This window comes from Hyperoodon ampullatus (genome assembly GCF_949752795.1).
Source record: "Hyperoodon ampullatus genome assembly, chromosome: 4".
Lineage (NCBI taxonomy): Eukaryota > Metazoa > Chordata > Mammalia > Artiodactyla > Ziphiidae > Hyperoodon > Hyperoodon ampullatus.
In genome coordinates this window covers 78,935,500-78,960,769 of record NC_136917.1, presented here as the reverse complement: position 1 = coordinate 78,960,769, position 25,270 = coordinate 78,935,500, and positions in this window count along the sequence as shown.

The following is a 25,270-nucleotide window of genomic DNA, read 5'->3' as shown; positions in this document are numbered from 1 at the left end:
CCAGCACCACTTATTGAAGAGGCTGTCTTTTCTCCACTGTATATTCTTGCCTCCTTCATCAAAAATAAGGTGACCATATGTGCGTGGGTTTATCTCTGGGCTTTCTATCTTGTTCCACTGATCTATATTTCTGTTTCTGTGCCAGTACTATACTGTCTTGATTACTGTAGCTTTGTAGTATACTCTGAAGTCAGGGAGCCTGATTGCTCCAGCTCTGTTTTTCTTTCTCAAGATTGCTTTGGCTATTCGGGGTCCTTCGTGTTTCCATACAAATTGGGAAGTTTTCTGTTCTAGTTCTGTGAAGAATGCCATTGGTAGTTTGATAGGGATTGCACTGAATCTGTAGATTGCTTTGGGTAGTACAGTCATTTTCACAATGTTGATTCTTCCAATCCAAGAACATGATATATCTCTCCATCTGTCTGTATCATCTTTAATTTCTTTCATCAGTGTCTTATAGTTTTCTGCATACAGGTCTTTTGTCTCCTTAAGTAGGCTTATTCCTAGGTATCTTATTCTTTTTGTGCTCTTAACCTTTGTGCTCTTCCAGGTCACTTATCCATCCTTCTGCCTCAGTTATTCTGCTATTGATTCCTTCCAGAGAATTTTTAATTTCATTTATTGTGCTGTCCATAATTGTTTGCTCTTTAGTTCTTCTAGGTCTAGGTTAAACATTTCTTGTATTTTCTCCATTCTATTTCCAAGATTTTGGATCATATTTACTATCATTACTCATTACTCTGAATTGTTTTTCTGGTATACTGCCTATTTCCTCTGCATTTTTTTGGTCTGGTGCATTTTTACTTTGCTCCTTCATCTGCTTCATATTTCTCTGTCTTCTCATTTTTCTTAACTTACTGTGTTTGTGGTCTAGTTTTCACAGGCTGCAGGTTCATAGTTCCTGTTGTTTTTGGTGTTTGCCCCCAGTGGGTTAGGCTGGTTCAGTGGATCGTGTAGGCTTCCTGGTGGAGGGGACTGAGGCCTGTGTTCTGGTGGATGAGGCTGGATCTTGTCTCTTCCTGGTGGGCAGGACTATGTCTGGTGGTGTGTTGTGGTGTGTCTTGAACTTATTATGATTTTAGGCAGCCTCTCTGCTAATGTGTGGGTTTGTGTTCCTGTCTTTCTAGCTGTTTGTCATGGGGTGTCCAGCACTGGAGCTTGCTGGTTGTTGAGTGGAGCTGTGTCTTAGTGTTGAGACGGAGATCTGTGGGAGAGCTCTCACTGATTGATACTATGTGGGGCCAGGACTCCTCTGGTGGTCTAATGTCCTGAACTCCGCTTTCCCACCTCAGAGGCTCAGGCCTGACACTGGCCAGAGCACCAAGAGACTGTCAGCCACATGGCTCAGAAGAAAAGGTAGAAAAAACAGAAACAAAATAAAATAAAGTTATTAAAATAAAAAATAAAATATATATATTAAAATTAAAAAAAAGAAGAGAGCTACCAAATCAGTAAACGAATGCATCAGTGATAACAAGTGCTATTAACTATACTAAGATAAACATAAAAATCAGAAACTAGTCAGTGTCATACAGCAAACCCCAAGTCTACAGCTGCTCCCAAGGTCCACTGCCTCAATTTTGGGATGATTCATTGTCTATCCAGGTATTCCACAGAGGCAGGGTACATCAAGTTAATTGTCGAGATTTAGTCCACTGCTCCTGAGGCTGCTGGGAGAGATTTCCCTTTCTCTTCTTTGTTCGCACAGTTCCTCAGGTTCAGCTTTGGATTTGGCCCCGCCTCTGTGTGTAGGTTGCCCTCTGGCGTCTGTTCTTTGCCCAGACAGGAGGGGGTTAATGGAGCGGCTGATTAGGGGCTCTGGCTCACTGAGACCAGTGGGAGGGAGGGTACGGAATGCAGGGTGAGGCTGAGGCGGCAGAGCTCAGAGTGACATTGCAACAGCCTGAGGCGTGTTGTGTGTTCTCTTGGGGAACTTGCCCCTGGATCCCGGGACCCTGGCAGTGGCGGGCTGCATAGGCTCCCAGGAGGGGTGTGGATAGTGACCTGTGCTTTCACACTGGCTTCTTGGTGGCTGCAGCAGCAGCCTTAGGGTTTCATGCCCATCTCTGATGTCTGCACTGATAGCCGTGGCTCATGCCTGTCTCTGAAGCTCATTTAGGCGGTGCTCTGAATCTCCTCTCCTCATGCACCCCGAAACAACGGTGTCTTGACTCTTAGGCAGTTCCAGGCTTTTTCCCGGACTCCCTCCCAGTTGGCTGTGGCGCACTAGCCCCCTCCAATCTGTGTTTACACAGCTAACCCCGGTCCTCTCCCTGGGATCTGACTTCTTAAGCCCGAGCCTCAGCTCCCATCGCCCACCCACCCTGGTGGGTGACCAGACAAGCCTCTCGGGCTGCTGAGTGCCGGTCGGCCCCGATCCTCTCTGCGGCAATCTCTCCGCTTTGCCCTCCGCACCCCTGTTGCTGTGCTCTCCTCAGTGGCTCCGAAGCTTCCCCCCTCCACCACCCGCAGTCTCCTCCCGCGAAGGGGCTTCCTAGTGTGTGGAAACCTTTCCTCCTTCACAGCTCCCTCCCAGAGGTGCAGGTCCTGTCCCTGTTCTTTTGTCTCTGTTTTTTCTTTTTTCTTTTGCCCTACCCAGGGACGTGGGGAGTTTCTTGCCTTTTGGGAAGTCTTAGGTCTTCTGCCAGTGTTCAGTAGGTGTTCTGTACGAGTGTTCCACATGTAGATGTATTTTTGATGTATTTGTGGGGAGGAAGGTGACCTCCACGTCTTACTCCTCCGCCATCTTGAAGGTCCTCCTGATAGGGCTAATTTTAATGTATACTGTCTGTCCCTGTATCTTGCAAATAACTGATTGCCTAGAAGGGTCAAAGATGTGCCAATTACATTGTGAAGCTGCCTGCTGGTCTTGGAGAGTCTCCTAAAGAGGCGGAGGGTGGCTGCGGCTCATGCTGGGGCAGAATTATTTAGGAGCTTGTTCTACCGTGCTAAGCCAGTGCCGGTGTGTGCCACTAAGTAAGTCTTTTAATATACTTTTCCCTTACGGGTGAAACATTGTGGCTATATTCCAAAATTTCTGAAAATAGTTTCACAGAGGAACAGTTACATGAATAAATGATTATGTTCCCAGAAAAACACACACACACAAAAGCCTTGTATCTCATTGTGATGATATAGTGCTACCACCAGACTGGCCTTTGGAATTAACCTGCTTGACAGGAAAGTCCATCTCCTCCTCTTGAAAACTGAATAATCTTGGACAAATTACTTAATTTCTTGTTCTATCAGTTTCCTCATCTATACAGTTGGGATAATGGCATTATCTATCTTAAGAGCTTTACTGTGAATGTTTAATGGTAAAGTGCATATAAAGTATTTAACACATTGCCTAGTATATTCAATTAAGGTCAGTTATAATGATACTTTCACTCATGTACCCCTAAAACAGCATAATAATTGTGCTAACTCAGTGAAACCCACCCGTAATTGTTTTACATTGTTTCCATGGGAAAATCAATTCTGAATTCCAAACTGGGACACTAGGACCACATGTAACTTAAGCATTGGAAACTTCACTGGCAGATGTTTGGGGCCAAGGTAGAAGCTTGGCATTACTGTTGATTTTTTTTTTTTTTTTTTTTTTTTGCGGTACACGGGCTTCTCACTGCCGTGGCCTCTCCCATTGCAGAGCACAGGCTCCGGACGCGCAGGCTCAGCGGCCACGGCTCACAGGCCCAACCGCTCCGCGGCATGTGGGATCTTCCCAGACCGGGGCACGAACCCATGTCCCCTGCATCAGCAGGCGGACTCTCAACCACTGCGCCACCAGGGAAGCCCTACTGTTGATTTTATCACTCAATATATTCTTGAGATAATACTTCTTCAGGCATTTGCTTGTTTCCAGTGCTCCATCTTTTTGTGTGAGTACATCTTAAATTGACTGTTTGTAAATCATTTACTATTGAAATTCCTTCAATGGGAACGGTTAAAAAAAATTCACAAGAGGTTCTCATTGAGTTATAATATGCAGTGGATTCTCTACTGATCATATCCTATCATCTATATATTCTTGAAATTGAGCTTTATCAATTTGATGTGATCCATGAATGTATTCTGTTTGTACCATAAAACCAAGAAGAAAATAATGTCTTCACTTGAAAAAGAATCCTTAAAGATCTGGCTTCATTGTGGGATGTTTTTCTCACTCACATTTTTTTGTTTTATTTATATTTCAGTTTCCAGCAGCTACAAAACTGTATTCAAAATACGCAAAGTGTTAAATCTTCTACAAAGACCAGCTGTCTGCCCAACTGTGATTTTTTTAAATTAAGCTTCCTGGATTGGAGGGTAGCAGAGGAAAAAAGAAGAAAAATAAAAGAGGGTAGAGATCGAATGAGTACATATGAAGGTGAAAGGATTAGTTTCTACTGTAAGAAAACTGCTAAGTAGTTCAAAATACTGCAATATACAAATCTTAAATGCTTCCAGATGTTATTTTTTTCACTAATAAGGGTGATGGACAAACTAAGAATGTCAATAACTTTATACATTAGTCCAGCTATACTTTTCCAAATAAACACCAAATCATGTGCTGACAAATGTCATTACTGCCAAAATAATAAATTTTTTCCATAAAAATGTCATGAGTACTAGAGTAAAATTTTTATAAAGGAAAAATTTAAGCAAACCTAATGGACTGGGAATTGAGTCCCGATTGAGTCTCATGCACTATAGCTGGGATAAATATTAAATCTCAGTCATCAGTTTCCTAATAGAAATCTCATTTCAACCTTAATTATATCTACTCTCTTGGTACCATGATTATAAAAATTCAAAGGGAAAAATATTTAAGAATAAGTTGTCATTCATGAAAGAGCTTCAGTCCCTTTGGAATGGACCATGGTTCAATGTAAGCAGCACAATTATTTCTTGCTAGCACAAGGATCACATTGCTGGGTAAAATACCCTAGGCTTCTCCCCATCTCATCTCTACCCTATTAAGAAAATGTTGAAGCCATATTTTTCCTTTTGCCTGCTCTTAACTATGATAACTAATAAAACTGATAAACTAAAGCATAATCTCTAAGCCTCCTACAGACTCTGCCTTTAGAAAACAGCAACATTCTAGGAAACACATTTAATAAGGGTGGTTTCATTCAAAATAAAGAATATGTGTGTATGTGATATATCTGTGTGTACGTGTGTGACACAAGCTTGTGTCAATCACGAATGCTCTCCCAGTCCTTGGGCAGTGGAAATATTTTGGTTTATGTATGGCCTATATCACTTGAATGCCTGGCAACCTCACTTATTTCTCTTCTCTGCCCTCTATTTGGCCCAGCCTCCCTACCCGAAGGGGTCTTGCTTTATTGTTACACAGCCCCACACAATCAAGTCAGTAAGTCCTGCTGATGCTGCAGATCCAGGGAGGTAAACCAGCAAGTCACTGTTTTCCTGGATCCTCAACTCTTCAGAATGGAGCATCTAAAAGCAAGCAATACTCTCTCCTGCAGAATCTTTGCAGTATTATCTGAAATGTCTCCCTCCATGACAGGTCTAGTGATTGGCAAGGAAGAGTGAATGGAATCAAACCCCCTTTTGCCAAGTGGGTGAAGACGGGGAGGAACAAAGGAAGCAAAAGTTATTCAGAAGACAAGAACTTCCATCCTACTGTACAAGCAATCAGAGCCTAACTTGCTCACCAATGATCACTGGGGACAGAGCAATCAGAATTTGCTCACATCAACTCTTTTTGGTAGGAAAGAATGTTTTCCAATAAATTTTTACCTCAGTGAAGCATAAAAATAAGTTCCAAACTATCCACCATAATTTTTGTTTTCTGTTGGCAATTGTTAAATCTAGTATTCTTTGTGGCCTAAATGGCCAAAATCTCCAAAATAAATAAGGGGACTGTTAAATACCATCATTTATGTACTTTTCATCAGAACGGGAGATGATTTTAAAAGAAACTGTGCATAAATAGTATAGGACACTATATTTATAAATATGCACAATTTATACCTAGTTAGAAGACATTTAATTAAATAATAAAAATGACCACCTCTTCAACAATTTTTAATTCCTATGCTTTATAACATACGCACTGTATCTCTGCATGTCAACATTTTCCTGTATCCAAGAATATTTTCTTTCTTGAATAATTATATTGTCTAATCTTTCTCCTATTGAGTTCGTTAATTAGACGTAACCCTCCTATGATTGATCAATGTTTTCAAGGTATAGCAGGTGTCTCACACAACCCTTCAAGGATTCAGGACAACTTCCTATCAGAAGCCATTAAAAGCAGCTTCCATCTATAAATGTCCCTTCAGTTTACTTAGTCAGGGTGGTTCTCTCTGATGTGAAACATCTCATGGGAAGAACCTAGTTGCCTTCCTAATTTTCATATTTTTGCCAGGTTTCTAACCAAAAAAAAAATTTTTTTTTTGGCAGGGATAATGTTATCTCTCCACTGCAAGACCTCTTAAGTAACAGATAATTAATTGCATCTTTGTTTCTCAATGAAGCATAAAAACTTTCTAAAGAAAGCATTTGTTGCTTCGTAAGTTAACTACATATGTTTTGAACAGAAAAACCTTTTTTTTTAACTTCCAAGATAATGTTTGAGGCAAAGAAATATTTTTTGGTTTTTGAAAAATTTATTTAATGATAGATAGGACTTCATTGAGGGTTTAGACTGAGAGAAAATAATGAAACTGGAAGAAGCAAAGATGCTTAGATGGTGCAAATAATCTAAAGAATAAAGGATCTAGCAATCAGTGACTCAGTTTTTTATTAAAAATACAAATTCATGAGATCCTGTGCAAGCACTAAAATACAGAAAGCTAATATTTGTTTACTAAGCCATCTCAATGAAAGTTGAATGCAGAATATTAGACTACTTATGAGATAGAGCAAAGGAGTTCATTTAATTCTTTAACAAACGGAAATAGAAAAATATACTCTGAAAGGGAAAAAATATGCAGTAAATGCCTTATAAAAGATACATTGGGCACTGAGATACAAGATAACAAATACACTTTGCAGGATGATTTCTATTAGGATAATAGGCTTTTTGTTTGTAGATCTTACATTTGTAAAGATGTGATTTCTTCTTTTTTACCCACTACATTCTCCCCAGACATCAAGCCCAGTTAGTCTTTCTTAATACCTTTAGTATATGTCCTTTCCTTTTAATTCCACAGGTACCATCCTAATGCAAACACTGTCACCTCATACCTGAATTCTGAATGTGGCCTCTTAACTGACCTGCTTTTAATTTTTTCTCCATCTACGTCTTTCTACCTACTGCTTCCAGAGTAAACCCTTTATATAACGCATCTTCCCTTTTATAAAACACTTTCATGTTTCTCTTGCTCCCACAAAGTAAGTTATGAAAATGTAGCTTAGTGCCGAGAAGTCACTCACTGAACTGGTCTCAGTCAACCGCACCTCCACGTCTCCTCAGTCTCCTCCGTGCTATAAATGGGCTGGGCTGCCTGTTGAGACCTGCACACACCCTGTGTTCCCAGCCTGCCTGGTTTGCTCTGTAATTCCCTCAGCATGAAAGGCTCTTTTAATCTCCCTCTGCCTATCTGAGTTCTGCTCATATTTTACAGACTTCTCAAATTAGGTGTTATCTCTTCCATAGACTTATTTTTTCATATTTCTGCAGTTGAAAATTATTTCTATCTTTTAAACCACAAGCCTCCTTAGACAAACTTACCAAGTATAATTGACCAAGAGCTTAGGATTTGCCTAGCCCTGGCACTTTTCATCCTTTATTTTATCTACTGCTTCTAGATGTCCAAAGTTATCAACCTCAGGGCTATCACATAGCAGTAACACGCTGAATCATTGTTGAAAATGCATGTTACACACAAAAGCTTAGTGGCAACATAATGTACCAAAGAATACAGTTTAAATGAAAATATCACATATCCATTTGGAGAAAGATTTTTTCAGTGCCATTTGTGTGGCACACTGGAGAAATTAGGAAGCATATTTTATCATTTAAAAATGCTAAATTTGCATCATTTAAAGTATTACAGGTAAACTTCCTGGTGAACAATCTCCAAACACTGTGTAGTTCATAGTACAGGAGTACAAAGGTGAATGTATTATTGTGATAATTTATCTAACTGAAAAGGTTTTCAGAGTGTAACCATCCAGAACCAAAATAGATCTACAGTCTGAAATCCAGTTTCTCTTTACTATCAGAAACACTTCTCTGACTTGTTTCATATAATAGGTTCAAGGTTAAATTTTCAATGATAAAAGTTTTAAAATATTTCTGTGAAAAATTTAATCTTTTATTTGAAAACGGTAATGGTGAAACAATTTCCCAAAGAAACAGGAAAGCTAATTTTATTCTCTTCTGTTCTTTTTCTTTCTTTTTTTTTTTTTAACCTAAAAGGATATCTATACATCTATACACACATTTACCAACAAAAGTATAGGTTACAGACTGAGGAATAGTAAACTGTGATCACACAGAGTGGTGATATGGCAGAGGGTAAAGAACAACTGGCCAGGGATTATGACTTGTTCTAGATTCTATGTAAGGCAACTTTCTTCTACAATATGAAGTATTACTAGAAAACCAAGACGCTTTGGAAAATCTAGATGGAGTTAGCCTTAGTAATTTGTCATGTGATCTTAGGAATCCACATGACCACTGGACACTACAGTCAATAAAGCACCAAATTAGGAGGCAGAAGACAATTAAGAAAATTAAAGAAGTGTTTTTAGGTACCTATATGTGAACACTAGCATTAGCTATTACCAAGCAGCACCTCTGTATTTTTTTTTTAACATCTTTATCGGAGTATAGTTGCTTTACAATGTTGTGTTAGTTTCTGCTGTATAACAAAGTGAATCAGCTAAATGCATACATATACCCCCATATCCCCTCCCTCTTGTGTCTCCCTCCCACACTCTTTATCCCACCCCTCTAGTTGGCCGCAAAGCACTAAGCATATTTCCCTGTGCTATTCAGCTGCTTCCCACTTGCTATCTATTTTACATTTGCTAGTGTATATATGTCAGTGTTACTCTCTCACTTCATCCAGGCTTACACTTCCCCCTCCCCATGTCCTCAAGTCTGTTCACTATGTCTGCGTCTTTATTCCTGTCCTGCCCCGAGGTTCATCAGAACCTTTTTTATTTTTTTGGAGTTTCCATGTATATGTGTTAGCACACGGTATTTGTTTTTCTCTTTCTGACTTCCTCTGCTCTGTATGACAGACTCTAGGTCCATCCACCTCACTAAAAATAACTCAATTTCGTTTCCTCTAATGGATGAGTAATATTCCAGTGTATATATATGCCACATCTTCTTTATCCATTCATCTGTCGATGGACACTTAGGTTGCTTCCATGTCCTGGCTATTGTAAATACAGCTTCAATGAACACTGTGGTACATGACTCTTTTTAAGTTATGGTATTCTCAGGGTATATGTCCAGTAGTGGGATTGCTGGGTCACAAGATAGTCCTATTTTTAGTTTTCTAAGGAACCTACATACTGTTCTCCATAGTGGCTGTATCAATTTACATTCCCACGAACAGCGCAAGAGGGTTCCCTTTTCCCCACACCCTCTCAAGCATTTATTGTTTGTAGATATTTTGATGATGGCCATTCTGATCGGTGTGAGGTGATACCTCATTGTAGTTTTGATTTGCATTTCTCTAATGATTAGTGATGTTGACCATCCTTTCATGTGTCTGTTGGCGATCTGTATATCTTCTTTGGAGAAATGTCTATTAGGTCTTCTGCCCATATTTGGATTGGGTTGTTTGTTATTTTGATATTGAGCTGCATGAGCTGCTTGTATATTTTGGAGATTAATCCTTTGTCAGTTGCTTGGCTTCATTTGCAAATATTTTCTCCCATTCTGAGTGTTGTGTTTTTGTCTTGTTTATAGTTTCCTTTGCTGGGCAAAAGCTTTTACTTTCCACTGGTCCCATCTGTTTATTTTTTGTTTTTATATCCATTTCTCTAGGAGGTGGGTCAAAAAGGATCTTACTGTGATTTATGTCATAGAGTGTGTGCCTACACTTTCCTCTAAGAGTTTTACAGCATCCAGTCTTACATTTAGATCTTTAATCCATTTTGAATTTACTTTTGTGTATGGTGTTAGGGAGTGTTCTAATTTCATTCTTTTACGTGTAGCTGTCCAGTTTTCCCAGCACCACTTATTGAAGAGGCTGTCTTTTCTCCATTGTATATTCTTGCCTCTTTCATCAAAAAATAAGGTGACCATATGTGCGTGGGTTTATCTCTGGGCTTTCTATCCTGTTCCATTGATCTATCTTTCTGTTTCTGTGCCAGTACTATACTGTCTTGATTACTGTAGCTTTGTAGTATACTCTGAAGTCCAGGAGACTGATTGCTCCAGCTCCGTTTTTCTTTCTCAAGATTGCTTTGGCTATTCGGGGTCTTTTGTGTTTCCATACAAATTGGGAAATTTTTTGTTCTAGTTCAGTGAAAAATGCCATTTGTAGGTTGATAGGGATTGCACTGAATCTGTAGATTGCTTTGGGTAGTACAGTCATTTTCACAATGTTGATTCTTCCAATCCAAGAACATGATATATCTCTCCATCTATTTGTATCATCTTTAATTTCTCTCATCAGTGTCTTATAGTTTTCTGCATACAGGTCTTTTGTCTCCTTAAGTAGGCTTATTCCTAGGTATCTTATTCTTTTTGTTGCAATGGTAAATGGGAGTGTTTCCTTAATTTCTCTTTCGAATTTTTCATCATTAGTGTACAGGAACAGAAGAGGTTTCTGTGCGTTAATTTTGCATCCTGCTACTTTACCAAATTCACCGAGTAGCTCTAATAGTTTTCTGGTGGCATCTTTAGGATTCTCTGTAGAGTGTCATGTCATCTGCACACAGTGACACTTTTACTTCTTTTCTTCCAATTTGGATTCCTTTTATTTCTTTTTCATCTCTGATTGCTGTGGCTAAAACTTCCAAAACTATGTTGAATAATAGTGGTGAGAGTGGGCAACCTTGTCTTGTTCCTGATATTAAAGGAAATGGTTTCAGTTTTTCACCATTGAGAACGATGTTGGCTGTGGGTTTTTCATATATGGCCTTTATTATGTTGAGGTAGGTTCCCTCTATGCCTACCTTCTGGAGGATTTTTATTATAAACAGGTGTTGAATTTTGTCAAAACCTTTTTTTGCATCTATTGAGATGATCATATGGTTTTTATCCTTCAATTTGTCAATACAGTCTATCACATTGATTGATTTGCATAGATTGAAGAATCCTTGCATTCCTGGGATAAACGCCACTTGATCATGGTGTACGATCCTTTAAATGTGCTGTTGGATTCTGTTTGCTAGTATTTTGTTGAGGATTTTTGCATCTATGTGCATCAGAGATATTGGCCTGTAGTTTTCTTTTTTTTGTAACATCTTTGTCTGGTTTTGGTATCAGGGTGATGGTGGCCTCGTAGAATTAGTTTGGGAGTGTTCCTTCCTGTGCTATATTTTGGAAGAGTTTGAGAAGGATAGGTGTTAGCTCTTCTCTAAACGTTTGATAGAATTTGCCTGTGAAGCCACCAGGTCCTGCACTTTTGTTTGTTGGAAGATTTCTAATCAGTTTCAATTTCAGTGCTTGTGATTGGTTTGTTTATATTTTCTATTTCTTCCTGGTTCAGTCTTACAAGGTTGTGCTTTTCTAAGAATTTGTCCATTTCTTCCAGGTTGTCCATTTTATTGGCATAGAGTTGCTTGTAGTAATCTCTCATGATCTTTTGTATTTCTGCAGTGTCAGTTGTTACTTCTCCTTTTCCATTTCTAATTCTATTGATTTGAGTCTTCTGCCTTTTTTCCTTGATGACCCTGGCTAATGGCTTATCAATTTCATTTATCTTCTCAAAGAACCAGCTTTTAGTTTTATTGAACTTTGCTATCATTTCCTTCATTTCTTTTTCATTTATTTCTGATCTGATCTTTATGATTTCTTTCCTTCTGCTAACTTTGGGTTTTCTTGTTCTTCTTTCTCTAATTGCTTTAGTTGTAAGATTAGGTTGTTTATTTGAGATGTTTCTTGTGTCTTGTGGTAGGATCGTATTGCTATCAACTTCCCTCTTAGAGCTGCTTTTGCTGCATCCCATAGGTTTTGGGTCATTGTGTTTTCATTGTCATTTGTTTCTAGGTAATTTTTGATTTCCTCTTTGATTTCTTCAGTGATCTCCTGGTTATTTAGTATTGCATTGTCTAGCCTCCATGTGTTTGTATTTTTTACAGATTTTTTCCTGTAATTGATATCTAGTCTCATAGTGTTGTGGTCAGAAAAGATACTTGATATGATTTCAATTTTCTTAAATTTACCAAGGCTTGATTTGTGACCCAAGATATGATGTATCCTGGAGAATGTTCCATGAGCACTTGAGAAGAAAGTGTATTCTGTTCTTTTTGGAAGGAATGTCGTATAGATATCAATTAACTCCATCTTGTTTAATGTGTCATTTAAAGCTTGTTTCCTTATTTATTTTCATTTTGGATGATCTGTCCATTGTTGAAAATGGGGTGTTAAAGTCCTCTACCATCATTGTGTTACTGTCGATTTCTCCTTTTACGGCTATTAGCATTTGCCTTATGTATTGAGGTGCTCCTATGTGGGGTGCATAAATATTTACAATTGTTATATCTTTTTCTTGGATTGATCCCTGGTCATTATGTAGTGCCCTTCTCTGTCTCTTGTAATAGTGTTTATTTTTAAGTCTATTTTGTCTGATATTAGAATTGCTACTCCATACTCCAGCTTTCTTTTGATTTCCATTTGCATGGAATATCTTTTTCCATCCCCTCACTTTCAGTCTGTATGTGTCCCTAGGTCTGAAGTGTGTCTCTTGTAGACAGCATATATATGGGTCTTGTTTTTGTATCCATTCAGCCAGTGTATTACTTTTGGTTGAACCACTTCATCCATTTACATTTAAGGTAATTATTGATATATATGTTCCTATTACCATTTTCTGAATTGTTTTGGGTTTTTTTTTTAGGTCTTTTCCTTCTCTTGTGTTTCCTGCCTAGAGAAGTTCCTTTAGCATGTGTTCTAAAGGTGGTTTGGTGGTGCTGAATTCTCTTAGCTTTTGCTTGTCTGTAAAGGTTTTAATTTCTCTGTCAAATCGGAATGAGATCCTTGCTGGGAAGAGTAACCTTGGTTGTAGGATTTTCCCTTTCATCACTTTAAATATGTCCTGCCTCTCCCTTCTGGCTTGCAGATATTTTGCTGAAAGATCAGCTGTGAACCTTATGGGGATTCCCTTATATGTTATTTTTTGCTTTTCCCTTGCTGCTTTTAATATTTTTTCTTTGTATTTAATCTTTGATAGTTTGATTAATATATGTCTTGGCATGTTTCTCTTTGGGTTTATCCTGTATGGGACTCTCTGCACTTCCTGGACTTGATTGACTGTTTCTTTACCCATGTTAGGGAAGTGTTTGACTATAATCTCTTTGAATATTTTCTCAGGCCCTTTCGTTTTCTCTTCTTCTTCTGGGACCCCTATAATTCAAATGTTGGTGTGTTTATTATTGTCTCAGAGGTCTCTGAGACTGCCCTCAATTCTTTCCATTTTTTTTTCTTTATTCTGCTCCCTGGCAGGGTTTGCACCTTTTTATCTTCCAGATCACTTATCCGTTCTCCTGCCTCAGTTATTCTGCTATTGATTCTTTCTAGAGTATTTTTAATTTCAGTAATTGTGTTGTTCATCACTGTTTGTTTGCTCTTTAGTTCTTCTAGATCCTTGTTAAATGTTTCTTGTATTTTCTCCATTCTGTTTCTGAGATTTTGTATCATATTTACTATCATTACTCTGGTTCTTTTCCAGGTACTTTGCCTATTTCATCTTCATTTATTTGGTCTTCTGGGTTTTTATCTTGCTCCTTCATCTGTAACATATTTTTTGTCATTTCATTTTTTTTTTTTTTTTTTTTTTTGATGTGTGGTGCTGTATTCCTGTCTTACTGGTTGTTTGGCCTGAGATGTCCAGCACTGGAGTTTGCAGTCAGTTGGACAGAGCTGAGATGAGGACCTCTGGTAGGCCTCACTCCAATTAATATTCCCTGGGGTCTGAGGTTCTCTGTTAGTCCAGCAGTTTGGACTCAGAGCTCCCACCACAGGAGCTCAGGTCCAACCTCTAGCCTGGGAACCAACATCCCACAAGCTTCATGGAGTGGTAAGAAAAAAAAGAGAGAAAAAATGGAGCAGTACAATATCAAAGAATAAAAAACAATATAAAAGTAGAAAGATAAAAATATATTAGGAATAATAAAGCTATAATTGAAACAACTGCAACAAGGTAAACTAAAAGCACATCAGAAAAAAAAAAGTGGTGGGGAGGCACACTGTTTTTTTTAATGGAAAGACAAAATATGTTAAAATGCCCATTCTTTATAAAATAATCCATGATACTAAGGTAATCCCTATTAAAATTTCAATAAAGTTTAAGTTACTAGGCTAAGCTTATTTTAAACATATATGGGGGAAAATGTGTGACAGAAGAGCTAAAAATATTTTTAAAAGGACAATTACATGGTACATGAGATGAAAGATATCAATAAATGTAAAATTCATGAAATTTTAAGCATGATTTTGTTGTTAAAAATGTGTAAATATATTGATGGAAAACAATGAAAGGTCAAGAAGCAAACTCGTGTATTCATGAAAACTAATTTTATGACACCTATAGCATTGCAACTTAGTGAAGTAGAGTTTCAATAAAGACTTTTGGGAAAACTTGGAGAAAACAAAATCACATGCCTTTCATAAACCATGACCCAAAACAAATTACATAGCACAGGGAGATCAGCTCGGTGCTTTGTAACCACCTAGATGGGTGGGATAGGGAGGGTGGGAGGTAGGGAGATGCAAGAGGGAAGAGATATGGGGATATATGTATATGTATAGCTGATTCACTTTGTTATAAAGCAGAAACTAACACACTATTGTAAAACAGTTACACTCCAATAAAGATGTTAAAATATAAAACAACAAAAAACAAAATAAATTCCAGGTATATTATAGTAGCAGAATCATAATATAAATTTAAAACCATAATACAGTTTTTAAAAAATGGAGAGCATTTTTATGATCTTGATTGGAAAGCACTTTTGTACATAAGACCAAAAAAGCAAACGAGTAAACAGTAAAAACAAAACTCCAAAACCCAGAAACCATAACATTTTTTCTATGTACAAACTTTAAAATAATTTCAAATAAAATATGCATCATAAGCAAAGTAAAGAAAGACAAATCTTGAAATGTAGGTTAGAAACAAATTGAGGAGAAGATTGACTGCCAGGCTAAGTAGAGTGAATTTTCATCTGTGAGCAACTGGGAACCATAAAAGCGTTTTGACAAGAAGAGTAGAATGATCAAAGATGCCTTTTAACAAAGGAATTTGTTCAGCTATATAAAGGATGATTTAGAGCTACAGCAGCAGGCCAGGTGGGAGGAAAGTGCTGTGCACACAGCTGTTCAGTTTGGAGTCAAAAAGATCAATCATGAAGCAGTTACAAGGAAAGACACAGCAAGGGTCACCATCATGACTACAGAAAGGTGAAACTCATATCTGAGAATGTGAGAATTTTAAGAGAGGTCCAAGAACTAACATTTATTGAGTATGTGTGTTTTTCAAGGATTCTAATTTGCCCAAGGGGACACAAAAAATATGTTGCTAAGTCTGATCTCTCTGATGACTATCCTATGTTTTTTATCTCTATATATATTCCAAATTACCTCATAAGTAACCTACCCTTAGGATAGGTGTGGTCAGCTTCGGTCCCATCAGAAATTATCAGGGCTGAAGCATAAGACAGAAGTGCCTGTGAGTAGGGTATGTGCAGGAAGGGGTTAATTCAGCAGGCTGAGTTCTTCAAACTCAACACCTTCCAAAAAAGGGCTTGTATTCATGACTGGCCCTTTACCAGCTCCTGGGAAATGACCTTTGAATATTCTGTCTGATATAAGTGTTTTTGTATATCTGAGACCTTGGGCCATGAAGTACCAGCTTAATCATATAGCTTATGATAACCATGTGATGTAATGACAAGCACCTACTTTTACTCTGCGGGTCTGGAGTCTGAGTAGCTGAGGTTAGAAACATGGATGTTGCTGTATGCCTATGGGAATGACCCTCAAGACTTGAGTGAACGTCCTAACTGGTAACAATTTGCATGTGTTATCACATATTACTGTTGGGAGAATGAAGCCAGTCCCCATCCCATGCAACTCCACTGGGAGGGAACATCTGGAAGAGTGTGCCTTGTTTCTCCTTGTGCCTTTTCCCTTTGCTGATTTTACACTGTAATCTTTCTGTGTAATACACTATAACCATGAGTATAACATCTTTGCTGATTCCTGTGAGTCTTTTTGGCAAATTCTGTAGACTAAGGGTACTCCTGGGGACACCAGGCACATGGCAGTTGCCCTACGAAGGACTACTCTCTGGTAGATATTAATTATTTTTTTTCTAGGATGGCTAGTGAAGGAATCTGAGAAGGAGTCTGAGAGAGACAAAAAACAGAAGAGTACATTGTTTTGGAAAACAAGGGAGGATGGAAGGAAGAAAGGAAGGAAGGAAGAGAGGAAGAGAGGGAGAGAGGGAGGGAGGGAGGGAGGAAAGAAGGGAGGGAGGGGGAGAGAGAGAGAGAGGGAGGGAGAGAGGGAGGGAGGGAGGGAGAGAGGGAGGGAGGAAGGGAGGAAAGAAGGGAAGAAGGGAGGGAGGGTGGGAGGAAGGAAGGAAGGAAGGAAGGAAGATGTGCAAAATGGATAAAGAATGAAATAGGAAAATCAGTGATAACCATGAAGAAAATAGTACAATAAGGAAAACAAATTGTAAAAAGGTTCAAGAGTCAGCAGGATATGAGGAAACAGGCCTTACATATAGATTACTCAGACAACTTAGGGGGGTAAAGGAAAAAGGCCAGAGTTTGACTCAGTCATAGAGATAAGTTTTATTTGTTTTTAATAGGATGTTAATAAGACATGTAAGTTTAATCACAAGACCTAGATTCAATTTCTGCTCTGCCACTTACTGTCTTTGTAACTAACACTTGTCACACAATTCCTGTGAGCCCCAGTTGTCTCATTTGTAATCAAAGGGGCTAGGCCTATTAATACGTGCTTCCCCATAGGGTTATTGTGAAGATCAAATTCTAAGTTTTTTGTGAAAATGTTTTGGAGAAATCTAAAAGGCTAAACACTTTTAATGCATTATTTTTAGCTCCATTTTATGTGTAAACATGAAATATAATTAGGCAAAATGATAAAAAGAACCTAAAATACCTTATTCTCTCTGGTTTAATTAACGGGTATTTAACGAGTGCATGAGGTAATGTACAAAAGATGTATCAGTGTAAGGTACAGCTCTTTACTCTTGCTTGTAAATTACTAGAGTTACTGAAGAAACATCAAGTTGCTGAAGTTTTCCATCTCCCATTATTATATTGATAAACAGAGAACGATTACAATTTAGGCTGGAAGTGATCCTCAAGTATCACCCTCCCGTGTGTGGGGAGCTACTAATTAACCTTTTAATAAGGATATTATATACCATGTAGGAAGATTAATTCTAGATCATTATTTTGTAAGTAACTGGAAAGACTGTACTTTGATTTGCCTTCTTGATCAATGCATTTCTCACAAAATTTGAACCACAACACTAAAAATAATTGTCTCGTGAAATTTTCAAACACATACCAATAAGTTTAAACACCATTTTTTCTGAAAAGAAAGCAGTTAAACTAGCTTATAGCTGAGTTGTTGTTATTTTTTTAAAAAGACAAGGACTCTTCTCATAGCTCTTATGATAGATGCCATCTTTGAGATGCTGTGATCCCATAAACATGAACTTTATTACCTCCTGAGCTACAGAGGAGAATACTGGAGTCAACAGAACAAAGATTATTGGAATAAACTTTAGTTCACATGGATCCATTATGTGAACTAAAGGAGAAAAAACAGTCTTAACACTCAAACGTTGGTTACTCAGAAGCGGCTTCATAAAACAAGTTGGCCAATTTCAAACTGACCTCATTTAAGGAGAGTCCTCTTTAGTTTGCACTGTAAAAATAAAAATGCCATGCTCCTGAAATATCTCAGATCTGCCATGTTGTTTCTAATAGGAAAGACAGTGAGAATGAACCTGCCAAGAGGTACACGGAGGAAAAATTAGAAAACAAGATGATGCACAGAAACCCACAGTGAAGCACTATGTTGTAAATCATGCTGCTGTGTTCCTTCTCCACACATTTTGATATAGTCTTAAAGTTGAGCAGACCTCCAGAAGACCTGAATAGAGATTTTTGCAAAGAAGACATACAGATGGCCAAAAGGCACATGAAAAGATGCCTACCATCGTTAATCATCAGGGTAACATAAATCAAAACCACAATGAGATATCAGTACACATCTGTCAGAATGGCTATCATCAAAAAGACCACAAATAACAAATGATGGCAAGGATATGGAAGAAAGAGAATCCTTGTACACTGCTGGTCGGAATGTAAATTGGTGCAGCAACTGTCAAAAACAGTATGGAACATGCTCAAAAAACAACTACCGTTTGAAATAACAGTTCCACTCCTAGGCATATATTGGAATAAAAGGAAAACACTAATTTGAAAAGATTCATGCACCTCAACTTTCATAGCTGTGTTAATTACTATAGCCAAGATAAAGAGCAACCTAAGTGTCCATCAACAGATAAATGAATAAAGAAGATGTGATATATATGTATATATATATATATATATATATATATATATATATATATATATACACACACACACACAATGGAATATTACTCAGTCATAAAAAAGAATGAAATATTGTCATTTGCAACAACATGTATGGAACTGGAGGATACTATGCTTAATGAAATAAGTCAGACAGAGAAAAGACAAATACCATATGTCATTGCTTACATGTAGAATCTAAAAAATAAAACCAAAAAATGAATATAACAAAACAGAAACAGACTCACAGATATAGAGAACAAACTAGTGGTTACCAGTGAAGAGAAGGAAGAGGGAAGGGACAAGACATGGTTAGGGGATTGAAAGGTACAAACTATATATAAAATGCATAAGCTACAAGGATATATTATACAGCACAGGGAATATAGCCAATATTTGATAATAACTTTTAAAAGAGTAGAATCTATAAAAATATTGAATCACTATGCTACACACTTGAAATTAACATAATATTGTAACTATACTTCAATTAAAAAAAAAAAGTTGAGTAACCCCTCAAAGGGACCAGTAATAGAGACATAGCCATAATAACAGAAAGCAGTGCTGCCAACATCTCTGCTTTCAAGAACCAGATATAGCTCTAGAATAAATGCATGCTCAAAACATATTTATTTTGATTGTCTCTCAGAGGTTGCAATAAATGGTTTCTCTCTGAGAAAATAATTACTGAGAGTGTTTTAAAATCTCTTAGATCCTAAAAGAAGTGTAGTGTAAAACATCTGACTAGGACACCTGTCTTTTTAAAATATACGGACATTTGCTTATTTAACATTAATGACTGACTGCTCAAAAACTGGTGTACAGATTAAATTTTGCGAGTGTCTTGGTTCATAGATTTGGTCTGCAGAATCGTACAGTGGTTCATTTCAGAAATTGTTTTTATTCATGAGAAAAAGATAAAAGATAGTCTGGCAGCCAGAAATAATTGTGATTTAAAAAAAATTTTTCAAGTGTTTACTCATGGTATCTTCCCAGTGAAAGGCAGCATCACTCAATTCAAACTGACTGAATTTCAGCCCAATGATCCTAAAGGAGAGAGGGGTCTCAAAACACTAGACTTTTAAATTTTTTTGGAGTTTTGGCATAAACCAACTGCAGACTGTAAATTGAACACACGGCATCTGCCTATAGTTTTCTGCTTCTGGAGAACTGCTAGCATGTTGATGAACAATTATTACATTGGTGACAAGTAACAAGTGTTTTCTTGCTATTTTAAAACTCATGCATCTAGTTTAAAGCTATCTCTTCCTTCCTCCCTCCCTCCCTCCCTCTGACCTGACCCTTCCTTCCCACCTTCCTTCCTTCCTTGCTTCTTTGCTTCCAAATAGGAATTTGGAAATATATCAACTGAGAACATTTTATGTGAGAAAGAAAGGGTAGATTGACAATAAAATTGCTAATTGAAACCTGCTAATTTACTGGTGTGGTTAAATAACTATTGGTTTTTTTATTTAATCTTAAGCCAAACAGATTTGGAGGGCCTGTCAAATACATATTTGGATTACCTTTTAAAGGCTTGAATTGATTTAAGCTTTATTTGTAATAAATAGTCTCCATGGTTCTAGTCAACTAATGTCTAAACCATGCTTTCAAAACTTTAGGGCACTTATTATTTATTTCTGACAAGATACTCACTAAATCTCTAAATATTGCCTCTCAGTTTATGAACAGCTCTATGTTCTTGTCAAAACAAAATCTAAATTACTGTGTGCATAAGGAGGGGAATAGCAACAGGAGTACACTACACAGAGATGACTGGATTTAGAAATCTGTAATTATTTTCTTGATGCCCCCCTCTTCCCCAACTAGAACCAATATGCTGAAAATATATTGTTTGTTTTTTTTAATTTTCCAATTAAGTTAGAAGAGCTTTCAACTCCTCAGAACCACTGCTTTCTGGAAGATATGAAAATGGGATACCCAATCATCTTATTCAAGCACTGGGAAAAGTATTCCTGATAAAGTCTAATGTTAAAAGCCAATGATCACACTATGTCTTGGACAGAGTTATGCCCAATTATCACTGACTCCAGGAAATCCTTGCCATTCTTCTTTCTTAACTGAACTGCCATTAGTGCCTGAAATGAGGGAATTATAAAATTCATTTGATCACAACTGATACAATGAACTGTTCTCGCAAATGTGTGGAGGATCACTAGATATCCTCCAAAATCTGCTCTGACCTTCCACACTAATCAATTTGTTGCCTGGGAGCCACTGGCCAGACAGGGACTATGTTATCCAGTTGACCTTGCAGCTAGGAATAGTCACATGACTAGTTTTCATCATGGGAATGGTGCAGAATCGGTTCATACCACTTCTAGGCTGAAACATTTAAAAAGTGGTTGTGCCTCCTTAGCATACTTCTCCCCCTTCTGCTGCCTGGAATGTTCAAGAGAAGAGTGACCTTATCCACTGAAGATAGCAGAGCCACTCTCAGTCTGGGTCCCTGAATGACTGAGGACAGCAGTGTCACCTGTCATATCACAATAGCTGATCACATGAGAGAGAAATAAAAATTAAGTCACTGAAAGTTTCAGGTCTTTTTGTTACAGCAACTAGCACTGCACCCACAAAAACTTCAAGAAAGTAGATCCTTTAAAAGAATCCGCCAACAGTGACAATACCAAATGCTGGTGAGGATGTGGAGTAACAGGGATTCTCATTCACTGCTGGTGGGAATGCAACCACTTTGGAAGACAATTTGGTAGTTTCTTACAAAACTAAACATATTCTTATCCTATGATGCAGCAATAGCTCTTTTTTCCATTTACCCAAATGAGTGAAACTCAGGTCCACACAAAAACCTGCACGTGAATGTTTATAGCAGCCTTATTCATAAATGTCAAAACTTGGAAGCAATTAAGATATCCTTCAATAGCTGAACAAATAAACTGTGGTATATCTATACAATGCTATATTATCCAGTGATAAAAAGTGAGCTATCATGCCACAAAAAAGACACAGAAGAACTTTAAATGCATGTTGGTAAGTGAAGGAAACAACTATGAAAAGGCTACATACTGTATGATTCCAGCTACGTGACATTTTGGAAAAAGTAAAACCATGGAGACAGTAAAAAAATCAGTAGTTGACAGGAGTTATGAGGGAGGAAAGGATGAACAAGTGGACGACAGGAGAAGTTTAGGCCAGTGAACCTAGAGTTCTGTATGATACTCTAATGGTATTTAGATACATGTCATTATACCTTGTCAAAAGCCATAAACTATACAATACAAACAATGTAGTTTGACTGACAAACTATGGACTTTAGTTAATAATAACGTAACAGTATTGACTCCTTAGTTTTAACCTATGTACCTTATTAATACAAGATGTAAATAATAGGAAAAATGGTGGGTGAGGGGAAGGATTAAAGAATATATGGGGGAATTCCCTGGTGGTTCAGTGGTTAGGACTAGGTGCTTTCACTGCCGTGGGCCCAGGTTCAATCCCTGGTTGGGGAACTAAGATCCCACAAGCTGCATGGTGTGGCCAACAACAACAACAAAAAGAATATAGCTTCTCTATACTTTTTGGATTTTTCCATAAACCTACAACTGCTCTAAAAAAATCTTATTAATAAAAAAAATCTGTTCTTTCTTTTCATTATTAACACATCCATACTCACACACATTTATATACAACAGGACTTGCTGAGGAAATGAGGAGGAGCATAATGAAAGGAACTTAAATTGACAGAAAGAAAAGTGATGAAACTAGAACAAGGAAAACATGAAAAGAGAGGAGTTGAAGTGTCCGTGAGAGGACAGTGAGAGCGTAGAACACATTTATGCTTAGGTGGAGAAGAAGATTTAGAGAGAGATGTTCATGGCTGTCATCTCATCCTAGCTGTTTATTGTCTGCTCATTTGTAAGTGGGAAACTCCAAAGTGGTGCTAGATCTCCAAGATCACTAGATTTCTCATGACCTCTTCAACTATAATCAGTGAAGCCCTATACCTCTAGCCTAAACCACATGCAAAAACAATTTTACCAAAGCAGTATTTAAATAATATTATTTGATTGTTTATTTGCTGCTATAAGCACTTTCACTTATTTACATACTTTAATAATTCCTATTTTAAAGATAAGGAACTGCAGCTCACAGAGTTACATAACTTGCCTAAAGTTGTACCATGAGTTGAGAACTTGCATTTGAACTCTAGTGACTTAACCCCAGAATCCACAATCCTATCCAACACAGAAGCTTGCCTCCTGGACTCCTGGCATCCATGTGTTGCCACAGTAATGACTGAACTTCTGGAAAAGACTCCTGCTTAGCCATTCAGTTCCTATCAACACTTTATATAGAGCCCCCCTATAAACCCCAAGTTTAACCTCACTAATTCCTCTGTCATTTCTGCATTGTTCCTCTTGTACAAAGCAAATCACATTGGCCCTTGCTCCAAAAGACCATTTGCCTAGATCTACAGCAGTGAAGCCTGTGTTACTTCTTGTATTTGACTGACAAGACCACCAAGTAAGCAGAGCCTGAGTCAGCAATACCTGCTTAAACTAAGCCTTAATTTAGAACTTGCACAATTCTTGCTTGAAAACATCTCAATAGATGGTCCCTATTCTCCCTCCCACCCCACTAGCCCTACATCAGATGTTCCAGCATTTCTTACAGCCATCTCCATGCTAGTTATTGTACCTGAATGTGGATACCTTGGAATTCATTGTAAGATATGATAGCCCGGGATCGGGAACCATCACTTCGACAACATGACTTCCTATGGGGTCAAATTGCATGGCAAAAATTGTCTAAGCAACATTGAGGAGCTCCTAATGAAGCTCTGAATAACACAGACATGCTTAAGGAAGACAAGTAAGGCATGCTTATTAACCAGTCTAAGAATAAAGTAAATTTTGTTAGCTCTTGACCCAGATTTTCAGATGCATATATAATTTATTGGTTCCATGGGTTGCTTTAGCCCTGCTCAAAGCCCTAGGGTTAGTTCTGGATGACTTGTGTGGTCTGATTTTTGTTTTTAGATTTGTAGTTTTCTGTTTGTTTAGTTTAAAACCTTTACAGATGGATTTTTATAGCTTTTTAAAAAAATAATTTCTCTATTTTTTTTTTCGGAGATCAGAGTGCATGGAGCTTAAGAGGGTTTTTTTCCCTGATGTGGGTCAGCAAAAATATTGCTTGAGAAGATTTCAAGACTTTCATAGAACATATACAGTTTGCTGAAAAGGGTTTTCAGCAAAATTATTTAAAGAAATCAAAAATATCATAAATTCTCAAATTCATATAAACCTACAGTTATACTGCTACAGCCTCAGTGTCTCAAAAGAACTTAAGACAAGAGGAGCTCAATAAATGGTACCTACTTTTAAGTCAGAGATCTAACACCTGGAGTTTGGGTTATCTTCAATGGTTCCAATCATAAAAACAGTTTCATAACACTGGAGACTCATGGGAGTACTACTGCCCCCTAAGTGCATTGATGATATTCACTAATGGTATTAATCCAGCCACTATGAACGTGCACTGATCCACTTCCATGTGCTAGTACCCTGTGAGTTCCCGACCAGCAGTGCCTATAGAGAATTAGTCCAAAGACAATATGGGCACAAAATGATGTCCAGTAAATTGGTGCCTACATGGAACCAGAAGTATAGTCCGGGTTTCATAGAATAACCAGAATAAACAGCATCTGAAATTTCAGCAAATCACCTCACCTGGTATAAAATTTCTTCCAGAATAAATGCTAAACCATGGAAACCAACTTCAGCATGTATTTTGGGTGTTCTGAGAGTCAACTTCCCATGTGGGGCTGGGAGGTCCCCCCCACCGACACCAACAATCGATTCTCAGACACCGGCAGAGTGTTCATTCTAACACTACCTACCTAAAGACAGCATCAGATTTCACAGGTTAAGGGCTCAGTCCTACAAGACTCCCCTGACCCCCACCACCACTTCAGACACAAGCTGCGAGCCCAAAAAGGTGTTAACCCATGCTTCTAACCTACCAGCTATAGAATGGAGGTTCCAATGACCCCCTCCTACTCAGGATGCCAATTCCAAGTCTAGGTTGTCACCTGTACTTCTGACCAACTGACTATAGATCAGAGGTTCTCAAGATCTTCTCCTCGAGTTTGCTTAATTATTAGAGTGGCTCACAGAACTCAGAGAAGCATTTTACTCAATAGATTACCAAAAACTCAGAAACAGGCAGGTGGAAGAGACGCACAGGGTAAGCTATAGGGAAAGGGCTCAGAGCTTCCAAAGCCCTCTCTAGACTCCTGACTCTGCCCGGTCGCCAAGTGTTCACCAATCCAGAAGCTCTCCAAACCATCCTTTTGGGGTTTTATGAAGGCTTCATTACAAAGACGTGATTGATTAAATCATTGGCTGTTGGCGATTTATTCGGCCTGGGGGGGGTGTGGCAGAGGGGTGCCCTCTCCCCTTCTCAAAGGTCAGGGGGTGGGAAGGAAAGTTCCAATCCTCTATCACCTTATTGGCTCCATTTGCAAACAGCTTGCATTCTTAGGTGCTTTCCCAAAGTTGCCTGT